The sequence below is a fragment of the Marmota flaviventris genome, chromosome 2 (genome assembly GCF_047511675.1).
Source record: "Marmota flaviventris isolate mMarFla1 chromosome 2, mMarFla1.hap1, whole genome shotgun sequence".
NCBI lineage: Eukaryota > Metazoa > Chordata > Mammalia > Rodentia > Sciuridae > Marmota > Marmota flaviventris.
The window spans coordinates 91,186,662-91,203,581 of NC_092499.1; the positions used below are offsets into that span (position 1 = coordinate 91,186,662).

Below are 16,920 nucleotides of genomic sequence, written 5' to 3' on the forward strand. Positions count from 1 at the left end.
GTCTACAGGCAACTTTCTATCCTCCATTTAACTCTCAGAAAACTAATGGATTTCTGGTGAGCAAAACAGGGCATCAGGGAAACTTTTTGCCACCATCCCTGTATTGTCTAGAGATTATGGAACAAAGATATGACTGACATTTATGGGAGATACTCACTTTACTGAGTGGGTCTCACTAAAAATGTAGAAAGCTGAAAATTACGGGGTCAGAAGTAGTTTGGGGCACATGAACTAAAAACCAGAATTTCAATTCTTACTCTTGGTAGCTATCCTATTTGCTAGTTCTAAGCCTCCTGACACCCCTTCCGAAGGAAAGTGATTGTTGTTTTCCTGTATCAATCTTTGATTGAACATAAACTTAACAGGCATTTTACAATTCTCCCTAACACTTAGCAGGAGTGTATGTATTGACCACTCTTTTATCAGTAAGCAAAGGAGTAAAAGGACAGGAAGTTAATGCTGTGACTCAGGAAAAGGCATTAATAGGTAGAAGTTCAGGGGCTAGGATTGTGGCTCAGTGGTAGAGCGCTCGGCTAGCATGTGCGAGACCCTGGGTTTGGTCCTCAGCACCACATAAAAATAAATAAATAAAATAAAGGTATTGTGTCCAACTACAACTAAAAAATAAAATATTTAAAAAAAATTTAAAAAGTAGGTAGAAGTTCAGCTTCCAGCAAATAATGCTGTTTGTAATGCCACCATCAAACAAGGAAATTGTCAAAGCAAAATCAAGAGTCTGATTCTTTAACTCAGAATTAGAACTAACGTCAGGTTCTATTTTCTTACTTAATTCTGGAACTTGGCAAACATTATGCCCCTCAGGGAAAAAAGAAAGAAAGAAGGTGGGATAAAATTGACCCTAACAATGGAATAAAAATGCTAGTACAAGTTATCATCAGAAAACAGAATAACCCATAAACTCCAAGATAGCATCTATATACACTTTTTAAAAAGTATAAATGGATAGCTTATTGCATTTATTTAATAGCTGAAAGTTTACAATTCCTATCTTTAACAGAATCATATATATATATATATATATATATATATATATATATATATATATATATGATTTCCCAAGCACTCCCAGAAGTCTACACCATAATTCACAATTCCATAATCACTGCAAGCTAATGAATAAGCCTAGATGACCACAAATATTCTCAAAAAGCTCTGTTGTTCTCCTCTCATTGCTAAAAGTATATTTAATAATCTCATCCATTTTGTACATGTATAACCAAAATAGCTGGTGTTTTCATTATTTCTATTTTTATAAAAATCTTTTAAGTTCATGGTTGACAATATCATTGTATTGGTATAAATTGACACAAATGTAGGGCTGGTGATGAGGCTCAAGCGGTAGCACGCTCGCCTGGCATGCGTGCGGCCCAGGTTCGATCCTCAGCACCACATACAAACAAAGATGTTGTGTCCGCCGAAAACTAAAAAATAAATATTAAAAAATTCTCACTCTCTCTTTAAAAAAAAAAAATAAAATAAATTGACATAAATGTAGATTTCTAAATGCTTTTGTTCTGTATTTTTTAAAAAATCATTAAGTCTGGGGCTGGGGCTATATAGCTCAGTGGTAAAGCACTTGCCTCTCTCACATGTGAGGCACTGAAAATAAATATATTGCATTCATCTCAACTAAAAAAAAATCATTAAGTCTCTAAAAAGCTCATCATGTATTTTATTGAATTTTAGAAAGGAAAGTATATGCTGCTATAGTGGTAACTGCAAATTTGGGGATTTGCAAATTTGGAAATCTCCAAAATACCTTTATAAATACTGAGTCTAACATTTACTAAAAGCTTATGTGTATACTGTACTTGTGGCAGTGATAGATCCTAACACATCAGCAGGCATGCAATAAAAAATATGCTCATGGGCTTTGGGTGCAAATCAGGTGTAGAACATTTACACTTGAACAGTATGCACAAAACTCTAGGTTTGATCTCCAGCACTGTAAGCGCATCTGTGCACATACACACACAAAAAATCAGACAAAATTCGTTCAAAAGTTCAGCAGTCCAGCAGTTTATAAATTTTCCCAGGGCTCAAATCTACTTTCATATCACCATCCTAAAAAGAATAACTCTATTATTGTAAGTGGTCTTATCGATAAACTTTCTGTCAAGGGGGCTGGAGATAAACCTTCTGTCAAAATACCCTTACACAATCATATTTTCTAAATTCCTTACACTACAACAGAAGTAGTCTCTTTAAAATGCAATTCTGATCATAACATTCCCTCAATTTTTTCTCCTTATATGGTATTTTGGAAAATTCCAACCATAGAATTATTGAATTTTATAATGAATATCCCTATATCCACTACCTAGATTATATAATTTACATTTTATACTTATCCATATATTCTTAGTCACTTAATCATGATGTGTTTAGCTCTTGTATATTTTGTTGGATATGTTAACATTTTACATATTTTTTTTTGTGCTTGTGTTCATAAAGTATGCAGATTTTTAATTTCCTTTTTATTTTGTATCATTATAGGCTTTTAGTTATTAGGTTTGTGCTGACATTATGAAATAAGCAGAGGTGTTCCTTCCTTATCTATTTTCTCAAATTTATATTAAGTTGATGCATTTCTTCTTTAAATACTTGATAAAATTCAATAGCAAAACTACTGTGGCCCTGAATTTTTTTCATGGCTTTGTTTGTTGTTTTTGAGATGGAATGTTGCTTATATTACCCAGGCTGGCCTTGAACCCTGGGCTCAAGAGATCCTTCTACTTTGGCTTCCTAAGTAGCTGGGACTACAGATGTGCCCTCACATCCAGCTATTGAGGTTTTTAAAACCATTAACACCTGGAGAGCGATACTGGTCAAATTATATTGCTATATTGTGTACATGTACAAATATATAACAATAAATACCATCAATGTGTACAACTTAAAAAAAAATAATACCTTATGTTATGGTTTGTATATGAGGTGTCCCCCAACCCAAAAGTTCATGTGTGAGACAATGCAAGAAGGCTCAAAGGAGAAATAATTGGGTTATAAGAGTCTTAACCCAATCAGTGAATTAATCCCTTAATAGGGATTAACTGAATGATAATTGAAGTGTTAGGGTGTGGCTGAAGAAGGTGGGAATTAGGACATGACTTTGGTGCATATATTTGTACCTGGAAAGTGGAGTCTCTCTGCTTCTGGATCACCATGATGTGAGCTGCTTCCCTCTGACACACTCTGCCCCATGATGATCAGCCCTGAGGAATGGAGCCAGACTTCTATGGACTGAGACCTCTGAAACCTTGAGTCCTCAAATAAACTTTTCCTCCTCTACAACTGTTCTGGTCAGATCCTTTAGTCACAGCAGCAAAAATGCTGACTAAAACACCTTATCTTTTAATAAATATAAATTTATCCAGACTTTGTTTGAATTTGTGATAGTTTTAATATGACAACATTTAAAAAAAAAAGTCAAATCTGACACAAAGTTATTCTGTAAGGCCTTAATGTGCCTTACAGAATCGGTATGAAAAAATCCTTTTACTCCTAATACTAGTCATATGTTCTATTTTTTTTATTTTATGGGTTTATCAATACTATTGCTCTTGGCCAGGGATGGTGGCACATGCCTGTAATCCCAGCAGCTCCTGAGGCTGAGGCAGGAGGATAGCAAGTTCAAGTCCCTGAGTAACTTAGCAAGGCCCTAAGTAACTCAGTGAGACCCTTCCTCTAAATAAAATACAAAAAGGGCTGGGGATGTGGCTCAGAATGCCCCTGGGTTCAATCACCAGTATCAAATACTACTACTACTACTACTACTACTACTACTACTAATAGTAATAGTAATAATAATACTGTTGATCTTAAAAAAAAAAAAACCCTCAAGTTTATGATTTTGTCTACTGTTTGTCTTTGTCTACTGATTTCTTCTTTTGGCTTTATTACATCTTTCTAACTACTTTGGGTTTATTTTGTTCATTTACTAGCTTCTCAATGTTGAACTTTAGGTCATTGTCTTTAGATTTTTTTTTTTTTCTCTAAAAAATGTGATTAAAGCTATAAACTTCCCTGTTAAGTACTACTTAAGTTGTATCCTACAATCTTTCTTGGGTGGTTTTTAATTAACATTTTAGGTTTAGAATAGTTTCAGAGTTATAGACAAGTTGCAAAGGCAGTAGTATATTATATATACCTCACACCCAGTTCCCTGTATCAACATCTTACATATATTGCTGATACATATGTCATTATTAATAAAGCAATATTAATATATTAACTTAAGGCCATACTTTATCCAGATGCCTTCATTTTTAAAAATTTTTTTATTAGTTATTGATGGATCTTTTTTCACTTATTCGTTGATATGTGGTGCTGAGAATTGAACCCAGTGCCTCACACATGCTAGGCAAGCACTGTACCACTGAGCCACAACCCCAGCCCCCGGATGCCTTCATTTTTTACCTAATCTTTTTTTTTTTCTTTTCCAGTTGTCATTCAGAATATCATAGTACTTTTAATTATTATGTCTCCTCTGGCTCCTCTTGGCTGAGTTATCCCACAAATTTTTATGTGCTATTCTCTTCGGCTTAACTGTTTACATGGCATATAATTTCCCATGCATTACTTTTAGCCAATCTGTCACTATGCATTAAATCAGGATGTTCTGTTAAATTAAGAGAATTATTAATATTTTTGGATTAGATCTACCATTTTACTATTTTTTACTTCCTCTATTTTTGGTTTATACTTTTTCTGTCTTCTTTGGCATCAGTATCTTCAAAGAAAAAAAATTGTGGGCTAGGGATGTGGCTCAAGTGGTAGCGCGCTCGCCTGGCATGCGTGCGGCCTGGGTTCGATCCTCAGCACCACATTACACACAAAGATGTTGTGTCCGCCGAAAACTAAAAAATAAATATTAAAAAAATTCTCTCACTCCTCTCTCTTTAAAAAGAAAAAAAAATGTGTGGTAACAAATGGGGAAGCTGGCTAATGGGTACACTAAGGATTGTTAAATAATCATCTTATATATATATGAATGAAAATTTCCAAAATGTTTTAGGGAAAAAAGGAAGGTGCTAAGTTTTGTGTGGTTGAGAATTGTTACTCTCCTTCCTACCTCAGAAATAGTCACAGTGCTATAAAAAAGGGACAGGATTTTAGGATAGCATTGCACAGTGAGGAACTCTGACCTAGTCTGGGAAATTAGGGAGTACTTCCCTAGGCAACTGACATTTGGACTGAGATATATGAGCGATGAGTGGTTAACTGGATCAAAATGGGTAACAGCATTCCAGGAAGAGGAGCAAGTATATAAAGAAGCCCTAATGTTTCAGGGAGGAACATGGTAGATCAGTACTAAAAATACCATTTTGCCTGGAGTACAAGGGAGGGTAACTCAAGTCTTTGTGGTAAAAATTAAAGAAAGAATCATATTGCTGGGTGTGACGGTGCATGCCTGTAATCCCAGCAGCTTGGGTGTCTGAGACAGGAGGATCGCAAGTTCAAAGCAGACTCGGCAACTTGGTGAGGTCCTTAAGCAACTTAGTGAGATATGTCACTAAATAAAATATAAAAAAGGGATGGGGATGTGGCTCAGTGGTTAAGCACCCCTGGTTTCAATCCTTGGTACCACAAACAAAAATCAAAAACATAATTTATCATAAAATAATAAACAAACATTTCAGTATATAAATGCTCTAGCATGACAGTATTTTAAGAAATAAAACTATGAACATGACAACTACAAAAACAGACTGAAATAACAGGTATATTATAGTGCTGATAAAAATACATCATGAGGGGCTGGGGTTGTGGCTCAGTGGTAGCACACTTGCCTGGCATGCATGAGGCACTGGGTTCGATTCTCAGCACCATATACAAATAAATAAAATAAAGGTCCATCAACAACTTTAAAATATTAAAAAAAAAAAAAAAATACATCATGAGGGGCTGTGGCTCAATGGTAGCACACCTGCCTGGCATGTGTGAGGCACTGGATTCGATTCTCAGCACCACATACAAATAAGTAAAATAAATAAAGGTCAATAACTAAAAAATAAAAATAAAAATAAAAATAAATCATCAATGCCATTGCTATCAGTGATACGATTTTTTTCAAAATACTAAAGACCAGATCTTTTTTATGTTTTGTTTTGTTTTTTGGTACTGGGGATTGAAACCAGGGTCTCTTTACCACTGAGCTACATCCCCAACCCTATTTTATTTTGAAACAGGGTCTCACTAAATTGCAGGGCCTTGCTAAATTGCTGAGGCTGGCCTCAAATTTGCAATTCTCCTGCTTTAGCTTCTTGAGTTGCTGGGATTATGGATATGTGCCACTGCATCCAGCACTCTAGACCAAATCTGGGAAGGGTGGTTACTGGGGATGGAATCTAGGGGCACTTCACCCCTGAGCTATATCTCCAGCTCTCTCTCGTCTTTGAGATACGGTCTTGCTAAATTGCCAAGACTGGCCTGAAATCTGCAATCCTCCTGCCTCAGTGTCATGAGTCACTGAAATTACAGGCATAAGCTACTCCACCAGGGGATTGATTTTAGTGACCATCTCTTGATTATCTTTCTGAACTAAAGAGAAACAATTCCTTGATTTATGTAACTATGCTTCATGCAAAAATGCTGTTTATAAGGAAAACAAACTTGGTTCTAGGTTTAGAAAATTATAAAAAGATTCTTCATCTAAGTGAATATTCTCTAGGACATTAGAAAGTAATACAAGAGTTAAGTATTTTTACCACACACACACACACACACACACACACACACACACACACAAAGGCAATGCAAATACTGATTTAGCTGGAGCTAATTCCATAACACATATATATATATATATATTTTCTTTTTCTTCTGTGTACTAGGGATTGAATGCAACAGAACCATTGAGCCATATCCCCAGCCCTATTTTGTATTTTATTTAGAGACAGTGTCTCTGAGTTGCTTAGGGCCTTACTTTTGCTGAGGCTGGGTTTGAACTCATGATCCTCCTGCCTCTGTCTCCTGAGCTGTTGGGATTACAGGTGTGTACCACCAGCCTGGCACATACATATATTTCTTTCTTTTTCTTTAATATTTTTTAGTTGTAGTTGAACACATACCTTTATTTATTTATTTTTATGTGGTGCTGAGGATTGAACCCAGGACCTCACATGTGCTAGGAGAGCACTACCTCTGAGCCACAACCCTAGCCCCACATATATATATTTCAAAGCATCATTTTATACACAGTAAATATACATAATTTTGCCAATTTAAAAATTAACTTTTGGGGGGCTACTCGGGGTTGAACCCAGGAGTGCTTTACCATTGAGTTAAATCTCCAGCCCCTTTTATTTTTATTTTTTTATTTTGAATCAGTGTTTCACTCAGCTACTGAGGCTGGCTTTGAACTTAACATCCTCCTGCCTCAGCCTCCCGAGCTGCTGGGATTATAGGTGTGTGCTGCTGTGACTGGCTCAAAACAACAACAACAAAAAATTTATTTAAACAGAAGTAACACAATTTTTGAAAACAATTTTTTAAACCATACAGAAATGTCCCTTACATTGTAAGATGTCTAACATCCCAGATATTTAATCCATTAAATATCAGTGTACTCTCCCAATTATTTTGAAAAGAACATCCTTCAATGACTGGGAATGCAGATAAAAGGTAGAGAGCTTGTCTAACACATGTGAGGTGTGAGGCCCTGGGTTCCTTCCCCCCCCCACCCCCCCACCCCCCACCCGTGCTGGGAGAAAAAAAAAAAAAAAGAGAGAGAGACAGAAAGAGAGACAGAGACAGAGAAAAGAAAAAAACACTCCCCCAAATTTCTACATTTCCCTTGGGATGATCCCAAACTCACTGAAAGTCACTAGATTAGGCTAATGACTAAAAGCAAGATCTTTAGAATGCTTGTGTTCAAAACCTAAAACTCACTAGCTGGTATGATGGTAATTAAGTAATATAATCTTTCAGTGTCTGCTTCCCATTACTATCAATGTCATATGACTGTTGAGGAATTAGTACATTGATATGAAGTATTTTACATAAAGCGGGTCTTAAACTAAATCTTTTGCTATATTTAGTTACTAGTATAATCATTTGCTGAATGCCTCTCCCAGTAAACTATAAGCTCCATGATGGCCAGCAGAATGCTTTTTAAAAAGTTTGGTAATTATTTAATGACACAGAAAAATAACATGTCATGAAACAAACTGATTACAGCTAGTAGGTAGACAATGACTTCACTTTTGATTAAAAAATTTAAAAATAGGGCTGGGGTTGTAGCTCAGTGGTAGGGCAGTTGCCTAGTATGGGTAAGGTACTGGGTTTGCTCCTTAGCACCACATAAAAAATAAATAAATAAAAAATAAAGGTTAAATTCTTCAAAAAATAATAAATAAAAAATAAAAACATACATAAACTTGAGAGGTTATAATCAAAATATGAACAGTATTACTTCTGTCCAGTGAGTAAATATTCTCCCCTTCACATTTATTTATTTATTTATAGTTGTAATGGACAGCATGCCTTTATTTATTTATTTTTTCCTTAACGTGGTGCTAAGGATCAAACCCAGGGTCTCATATGTGCTAGGCAAGCACTCTGCAACTGAGCTACAGCCCCAGACCCTTCCCTTCACTTTTGTGTATTTTTTGAAATGTAATTATTTCTGAAAGAATAACAAAAAAGGTACTGAAGACAGAAACAATTATTAAATGACAAGAGTTAGGAGTCTAAGAAGCCAAGCCAGTTTCCTAGCAATCAAGGTCAGAAACCTAAAAGAGGTCCAAACATGGTGACAACAATCAATCCTAAAGATGGAATATTATTCTTTTCTTATTGGACTGCCTTTTTTTTTTTTTTTTGGTACCAAGGATTGAACTCAGCGGTGCTTAACCACTGAGCCACATCCCCAGCTCTTTTTATATTTTATTTAGAGATAGGGACCCACTAAGTTGCTTAGGGCCTTGCTAAGTTGCTGAGTCTAGCTTTGAACTCGAGATTCTCCTGCCTCTGGTATCTCAGCCACTACGATTTCAGCTGTGCGCCACCATGCCTGACTGGAATGCCATTTATCCAACTGTTTCTTCTGCATTTGATATTCTCTTTAATTACACTTAATTAATTAAATATTAATTGCAGAATACCTTTTGCTCATCATTTTGTTCCTATTACCTGACATGTTTGGTATACACTAGGTAGTTAATATCTGTTGAATAAATAAATAAAAATTAACAAAGATGTTTGGAATAGAAACAAACAATAAAAATAGGAATATATCCTTGAACAGCATTATTTTGTTATATAGCTAAGATGCTTATATAGTTTACTGTTGGAATTTACCCTTAAAATATACATACATGCAGAATATCTCTAAAAGGATTCCCAGGAAACCCATAACAGTCATTGTGGGAAAAGAACTGAGGGCCTGGGGATATGAGTTTACTTTACACTGGAGATTCTTTTGAACTTTCTAAAGATTTAAGTAGCTGGGTGTGGTGGCACATGCCTGTAATCCCAACTACAGGCAGAGGCAGGAGGATGGTGAATTCAAGGGTAGCCTTGGCAACTTAGCAAGACTCTGTCTCAAAAATAAAATAAAATTAAATTAAATAAAAAGGATTGGAAATGGGTTGGGCACAGTGGTGCATACCTGTAATCCCTGCGGCTTGGGAGGCTGAAGCAGTAGGATCATGAGTTCAAAGCCAGCCTCAGCAATTTAGTGAGGCCCTAAGCAACTTAGCATAACCCTAAATTTAAAAGGGGCTGGGGTTGTGGCTCAGTGGTAGAGCGCTGTGTGAGGCACTGGATTCGATTCTCAGCACCACATATAAATGAATGAATAAAATAAAGGTCCATCAACAACTAAAAAAAAATTTTTTAAAGGAGGGGTGGCGCTGGGGATGTGGCTCAGTGGTTTAGTGCCACTGGGTTGAATCCTCAATACCACACACACAAAAAAAAAGGCTGGAAATGGAGCTCAGTGGTAAAATGTCTCTGGGTTCAACTGCCAGCACTACATGTACATACATGTGCACATATGTGTGTGCACACACGCGCACGCACACACACTTGAGCAATACATAGAATTGTTTTTAAAACTAAAACCAAAACAAAGCCACACCCACCTTTTAAAATCAGTTTTGTTTTGTTTTTTAACACTTAGAAGACCTTAGATCTAAGAACAAGACTATAAGACTGTAAAAATTCTAGAAATGGAATTTTTTTGGAACTCCAGAAATCAAGATGTTTGACTTGTATATATTTTGAACTTTCAGAATGGCTATACAGATATCATATTACTTAGATCTCTCCTGATTTACTGATACTCCAAAAATTATAATCTTATTAGATACTGATTACCCATCCAAAAAATACAAATAAAGTACACAAGTAGCAGAAGTACTAAAGTAATAATAACTTTGCATTTATATACCAGTTTATAGTTTACAAAGTATGATAGAAAAAGCATGGACCTTGGATTTAGAAAAAATATATTTCATAGGTCTACAACCCTGAGTAAATTTTAATCTCCCAAACTTCACACTCCTCCTTTATAAAAAATGGAACAGTTATCATGGATTCAGTTAAAAAAACAAATTCTTATAGTGAGCTTTTCATCTTTTTAAATGATAATCATTTATATTTTGAATACATAATGAGTCATTTTAAAATTTTAAAGCTACATTATAACCAAGTGCAACAGTGTAGCCTTTATTGGAAAATGAATAAAAATTGGTTTAGACAGGATCATGAGCAAGCACCTGTAGTCCCAGCTACTGGAAAGGCTGAGGTAGAAGGATCACTTGAGCCCAGGAGATCAAGACTAGGTTGGGCAATACAGCAAGCACCCTCTCAAAACAAGGTTTAAAAAGAGGGACAATTTGGAAAAAATTTAACAGGGACTGGATGGATATTGGATAATATAGAAAAATTATTCCCACATATCTGGGTTATGCAGGAAAATGTTCTTTTTTATTAGAGACCCATTAAAATACTTAGAAATCAAATATCAAGAATAAAAGCAGGGCTGGGATGTGGCTCAAGCGGTAGCACGCTCGCCTGGCATGCGTGTGGCCTGGGTTCGATCCTCAGCACCACATGCAAACAAAGATGTTGTGTCCGCCGAAAACTAAAAAATAAATATTAAAAAAATTCTCTCTTTCTCTCTCTTTAAAAAAAAAAAGGAATAAAAGCAAATATAGTACAGCAAAATATTAGCAGATTAAAAAATTTGAGTGATAGATTTACATGGGTTCAATGTATTTCTTTCTGTACTTTTCTGGTTGTTTTTAATTTTTCAAATAAAAAAGGTCTATAGTGGCCTGGGAGGCTGAGACAGGAGGATCATGAGTTCAAAGCAAAGATTCAGCAAAAAGTGAAGTGGTAAGCAAGTCAGTGAGACCCTGTCTCTAAATAAAATACAAAACAGGGCTGGGGATAGAGTGCCTCTGAGTTCAATCCCTGGTACAAAATAATAATAATAATGTTTATAAGGAGCCAGGCACCGTGGCACAAGCCTATAATCCCAGTTACTTCAGAAACTGAGGAAGGAAAATCATAAGTTTGATAGGACTAACTCCCAAAACCTGTTTTTTCCTCTGGGCCCGTCACTCCCAAATTTCTGAGAAATCTACAAATATTAGAGTAACTGTAAAAAAAAAAAAAACTGCCTCTTTTTGATTAAAGCTTAAGTGCAACTAGCCTACACAATGTACTTTCAGATTAAAGCAAAGAAAGATGTATTTTAAGAAACCTATAATACAAGGTAATATTCTAAATATCATCTGTTGATCAGACGTAAAAGACAACATCAACCTAAAGATCCTGAGAATGCCAGACCAATGATGGGATCTAGGATGATGCCATCCCCTTAAAGTTTCAGACCTCATAAGTGTTTCTCACTCTCAAGATAGCCTGCATTCTCCTCTAAGTATGGTATTATCACCTTTCACTTTCTAATAAAGCTCCTCCTCTTTGCTAAAATCTGATTCATACTTAAATTCTTTTCAGGGATGTGTCAAGAGCCTGAAAGGAGGTTGGCAAAGCGGCACACTGTTGGGATATACATACAACTGTAATCCCAGAGAGTCAGGAGGCTGTGGCAGGAGGATCACAAGTTTGAGGCCAGCCTCAAAAACTTACCAAGACCCTATCTCAAAATATAAAGGGATAGGGATATAGCTCAGTAATAGAACCTGGAGTCAAGCTTCAGTACCAAAGGGGAGGAAAAAGAGCCTGGAAGGTCTGAGAAGAGTTCCTCCTGGAGAAAATTCCTCAAAGCCCCTTAGGGTGACATTGTGAAAGTGAAACTCGGGACCCACTAACAATAATTCCCATTTCCCTCTCCCCAGCCTCTGGCAACCAGTTTTCTACTTTCTGTCTCTGTGATTCTAATTACCGTCCACAGATATTCCATGCCCATTTATGGTGTGTGTGTAAGAGTGTGTGTGTGTGTGTGTGTGTGAGAGAGAGAGAGAGAGAGAGAAAGAGAAAACCACAATGATTGCAAAATGCACACGCTTTTTGGCATCTTTTCTTTTTCACTATATATTGGAAATCTTTCAATATTAGCATATACAAATTGGCTCATTTACATAAATACATAAATCTGTTTAACCATCCTCTTTTGATGAATACCTGGGAACTCATATTTCTTTTCTTTCCATTTTTCTTTTTGGGGATTGAACTCAGTGCGTTCTACCACTGAGTTTTATTCCCAGCCCTTTAAATTTTTTATTTTGAGTCAGGATCTTGATAAATTGCCCAGTCTGGCCTCAAACTTGGAATCTCCTGCCTCAGACTACTGAGTAGTTGGAATTATAGACATGCACCACCAGGCCCAGCTGGAACTCATATTTGATAGTCTCTTTCAGTTAAAAAAAAAACAAAGCACTCAACTGACTATAAACTTGCTCCCCCTACCCTTTCCCTTTCTTCTAGTTCTGGGGATTGACCCCAAGGCCATGCTAGGCAAGAGCTCTGCCACTGAGCCACATCCCCAGGGGACTGAAAACTTTCAATTAGCAATTCTGCATGTTAGGCATGAAGTTAAAGTACTCAGGTGTAACCTGTCTGCCTAGGTACTCATTCATTGGGTATAATACTAAACTTCCCAACGTGTGATTCCAAGACATCCAATATGTATACTTCTCACCCAGTCATACCTGGTTCCTGAACCAAGTCATCTGGCATTTACCATTATGTAGGACCTGCTTTTCTTATAGAGTACTTTTAGACTACATAGGCTCCAATCTAGATGTACAATAATCACCATAGTTTTTCCATTTTATTTACTTTTATGTCGTGCTGAGGATCGAACCTAGTGCCTCACAAGTGCTAGCCAAGCACTCTACCACTGAGATACAACCCCAGCCCTCCTTTTAAAATATTTTCCTTTTAATACAAGCAATTGTTTCTGACTAGCCTGGTCAGATTTCTATATAACCTTTCCCTCCTTCCAGGCCATTTTGAAGTTCTCTTCAAAAACCATCCAGCAAACATACTCTAAATTAAAGGCTCCTACCATTTTCTAGACTCGACTTAACTCTAGAAACTACAACTGTAAAGCAGTTTGCTTTCTCAGCAGAAATGCTTAGAATATCTAATTTGGTGTAACAGTAAGATGTTTTATCATCATATTAAGTGATGCCAATTACACTAAAAAGGCTAGTTTAAGCAAATTACCATCAGAAATGTATAGGATCACATCCAAAAGGTGCTGCATAAACCACCTGCCATCACAATATTGCATTCTTTTTTTGTGTGACACACCTGAGTGTATTTGGCATATTTGTAGTAAGTACTAATTAAATCCTAGTTGAATCTGAATATTATCTTCCACTGTTTCATTCTCAGCCAAACTTGTGAACAGAGCTTAAAACAAATTTTAAGATTTCCCAGGGACTGGGCTGAGGTTGTGGCTCAGTGGTAGAGTACTTGCCTAGCATGTGTGAGGCACTGGTTTGATTCTCAGCACCACATATAAATAAATAAAATAAAGATCCATTGACAACAACAACAACAATAATAAAAGATTTCCTGGGATTTAGAATGGTGTTAAGCTCTTAATACTCAAAAATTATTTGTGGCCCGTCGTGAGGGTGCACAACTTTATTTCCAGCTACTCTACTTGGAAGACTAAGGTAGGAGGTAAGAGTAAAGCTTCCTCATTTATGATGGCAGTCCCAAGTTGACTGAAGCCACGGAAGTAAACTTCCCAACAAAATGGCTTAATCTTACTCTCAGAGATGACTAAATCAAACAGATTGAGGAGGGAGGTGCAAAGCATTTCCTTTCCATAATTATGCACCGAGATCGTACTAAATATTATACAGACACATAGTAAGCGCTCCATAGTTAGTTGCTATTATTAAGACACATCCCACAAGGAGACGACCAAAGGAGGAAAAAGAAGCGAGACTGTCAGTCACAAGAGGCCACAGGAGCCCCTGGCCTGAGACCCGCAAATCTTTGAGCACCAGGGTCTAGGGCCCCCTCCCCAGAGACCAAAAGAGGTTGGCGGCCTCCATAAAAGGTCAAGGTTTTGGAGCCACATTTCCTTCTGGGGCTGGGAACAGAGTCGGAACGCCCCCGCAGAATCACCGCCTGCCCGTAAACCCGCGCAGGCTCCGGGAAAGTGGGTGGCCAGGTTGCCTTGAGCCACAACCTGCAGGAGCAGAGACCCTGGCGCGTCTTGCAGCCCCACCACCTCCCTAAGGACAGACCACTACGACCTTCGGGCTCCGAAATCCTGAACGCAGGTCGGCCCCTGGATACTCACATTCACAGCCAATCCCTCTTACTCCATCAGGCCGCCAAAGGCCCGGCAAGGGAGCTCCCTGACGCCCCCCTCGGCTTCGGGTCCGGTGGCCCGCTCCGGACCCGCTCCCTGCCGGGCTCCGCCACTGCCTCCGCCTCCGCCGCCGCCGCCGCCACCAGCGCGCAGGCGCACCTCGCCGTCGTCGCGCTCTTTCCCCTGTCCCCCATCCCCCATCGCCTTTCTCAACAATCGAGCTTTATTTGTACACAAGAGAGTGAACAACGGACACAGGGGAAGAGGCTTTACTCAAAAAGAATGGAAGAACAAAGGCAGTCCGCTGCACCAACCTTTCTGAACCTTTTTCATTCTCCTTGCTCTTTCTGGGCCTCTAGTTTCTTTCCAAGTCCCCCCACCATAGGTAGTGGCAACTGTTTGGGCTCAATTTCCAAATCACTCATTATTTGTAAAACTTATTGAAGTTCAAAGGAAGGTACAAGAGCTTTAGTACAGACAGACCCAAGTTCAAATCTTAGCTTATTTGTGACGTTGGTCAAATTGCAAGTTTTCTTGGAACTTCAATTTTCTAAGTTAAAATTAGGTTTAATATCTCACAAGGTGTTGCTAAGATGAAATAGCAGAGGTCAAGTACTTATCTATGACCATTGCCTATTAAACAGCATACATTCCCTCTTTATTTGTGCCTAAAGTATTTTTTATTATTAAACTTAGCCCATACTCATTCCCTGGGAATTCTGTATTAGTGGCCAAGACTAGTCAGAAAAAAAAGTTACATTAAGGTTGATAATAATGTGAAATGTTGCTACTCCTGTATGATTGAAATTAAAATAACATCTCTACTTAAGTAGACCTTTAATGCCCCAAATCAATATAAGCAGCTACCTTAATCTATGTATAAATCCAGATTTGCTTCTAGAGGTTCAGGAAACTCCCAATTCTGTATTTGTGACATCACAAATCTTTGAGATATTGAAGGTCTGTAGTATGCTGCTCATTCTACTCCTTTAAAGTCATGCCAAGGAAGAACCTCTTTACCCTATAAGCTCAGGACCATAGTCAAAGTCAAATATGGTCAGATATTGGTGAACATCAAGGTAATTCTAGATCAGGATTTCTCAACCTTTAGAATATTGATATTTTAGAGCCAGTCAGGGTGATGCATATTTGTAATTCCACAGACTTGTGAGACTGGGGCAGGAGGATCACAAGTTTGAGGCCAATCTGGGCAATTTATTGAGATGCTGTTCTCAAAAAACAAAAAAGGTCTGAGGAATATGGCTAGTGATTAAGCTCCCCTTGGTTCAATTCCCAATACCAAAATAGTAATAGTAATAATAATAATAATGCTGACAATGTAGCTCAGTGGTAGAGTGCTTCTGGTTTCAATCCCAGTACTATATATATATATATATATATATATATATATATATATATATATATATATATAGAAAAGAAGAAAAAAAAGAATTTTAACATTTTGGAGCAGATAATTCTTTGTTGTTAAGGGCTATCATATGCATTATAAGATGTTTAGCATCTTGGACACTACATGCTAGTAATACTCTACCATTCTTCATCATCAAAATAATTTTTAAAAAAATCTCCAGACTTTGACAAATGTCCACTGGAAGACAAAACTGTCCCTGACTGAGAATCATGATATTATATCCATGACCATCTCAATCCTCAGTGAACTCAGTCATATATTTCCTTCACCTCTGCCCTCAAAGTGATTACTGTTTTGGAAAGCTACACAGAACAGAAACTGGTGAGTTCATTTCTAACCATCTCAAAAAGTCCCTCTACACTGCTTATTAATCCTTACTACTTTTCCAAAGCTTCTCAACTTCCTTGAAACTCCCAATACTACTTCCCTTATTGTCAGCAGATGACTTTGTCTCCTACTTTACAAAGAAAATAAGTCCTCAAATGAAAACTTATTTAATTACTGTTATTAAACATACAAACACTTCCTTTCATTATAATTGAGGTTATTTCCTTTCTCTCTCCTTTTCTAAGACTATTCCTCCCACCAGTGCTTTGAATTGCCTCCCTCCCCCTCCCTCTCTCTCTCTCTCTTTTTGTTGCTGTTGTTGGTAGTGATGGTGGTGGTGCTGTACCACTGAGTTACATCTCCAGCCCTTTTATTTTTAATTTTT

The 16,920-nt window shown here is 37.3% G+C and overlaps 1 protein-coding gene across 7 annotated transcripts in view; it reads right to left on the bottom strand.

The window, feature by feature from the left end:
* Znf106 (zinc finger protein 106) overlaps positions 1-14,913 on the bottom strand; it is a 72,831-nt gene extending 57,918 nt beyond the window's left edge. For all 7 annotated transcript variants that reach the window (XR_011706662.1, XR_011706661.1, XR_011706660.1 and 4 more), the window contains exon 1: positions 14,765-14,913. The gene's annotated coding sequence lies outside the window, so the exon portion shown is untranslated. The remainder of the gene's footprint in view (positions 1-14,764) is intronic.
* Positions 14,914-16,920: the final 2,007 nt, after the last annotated feature.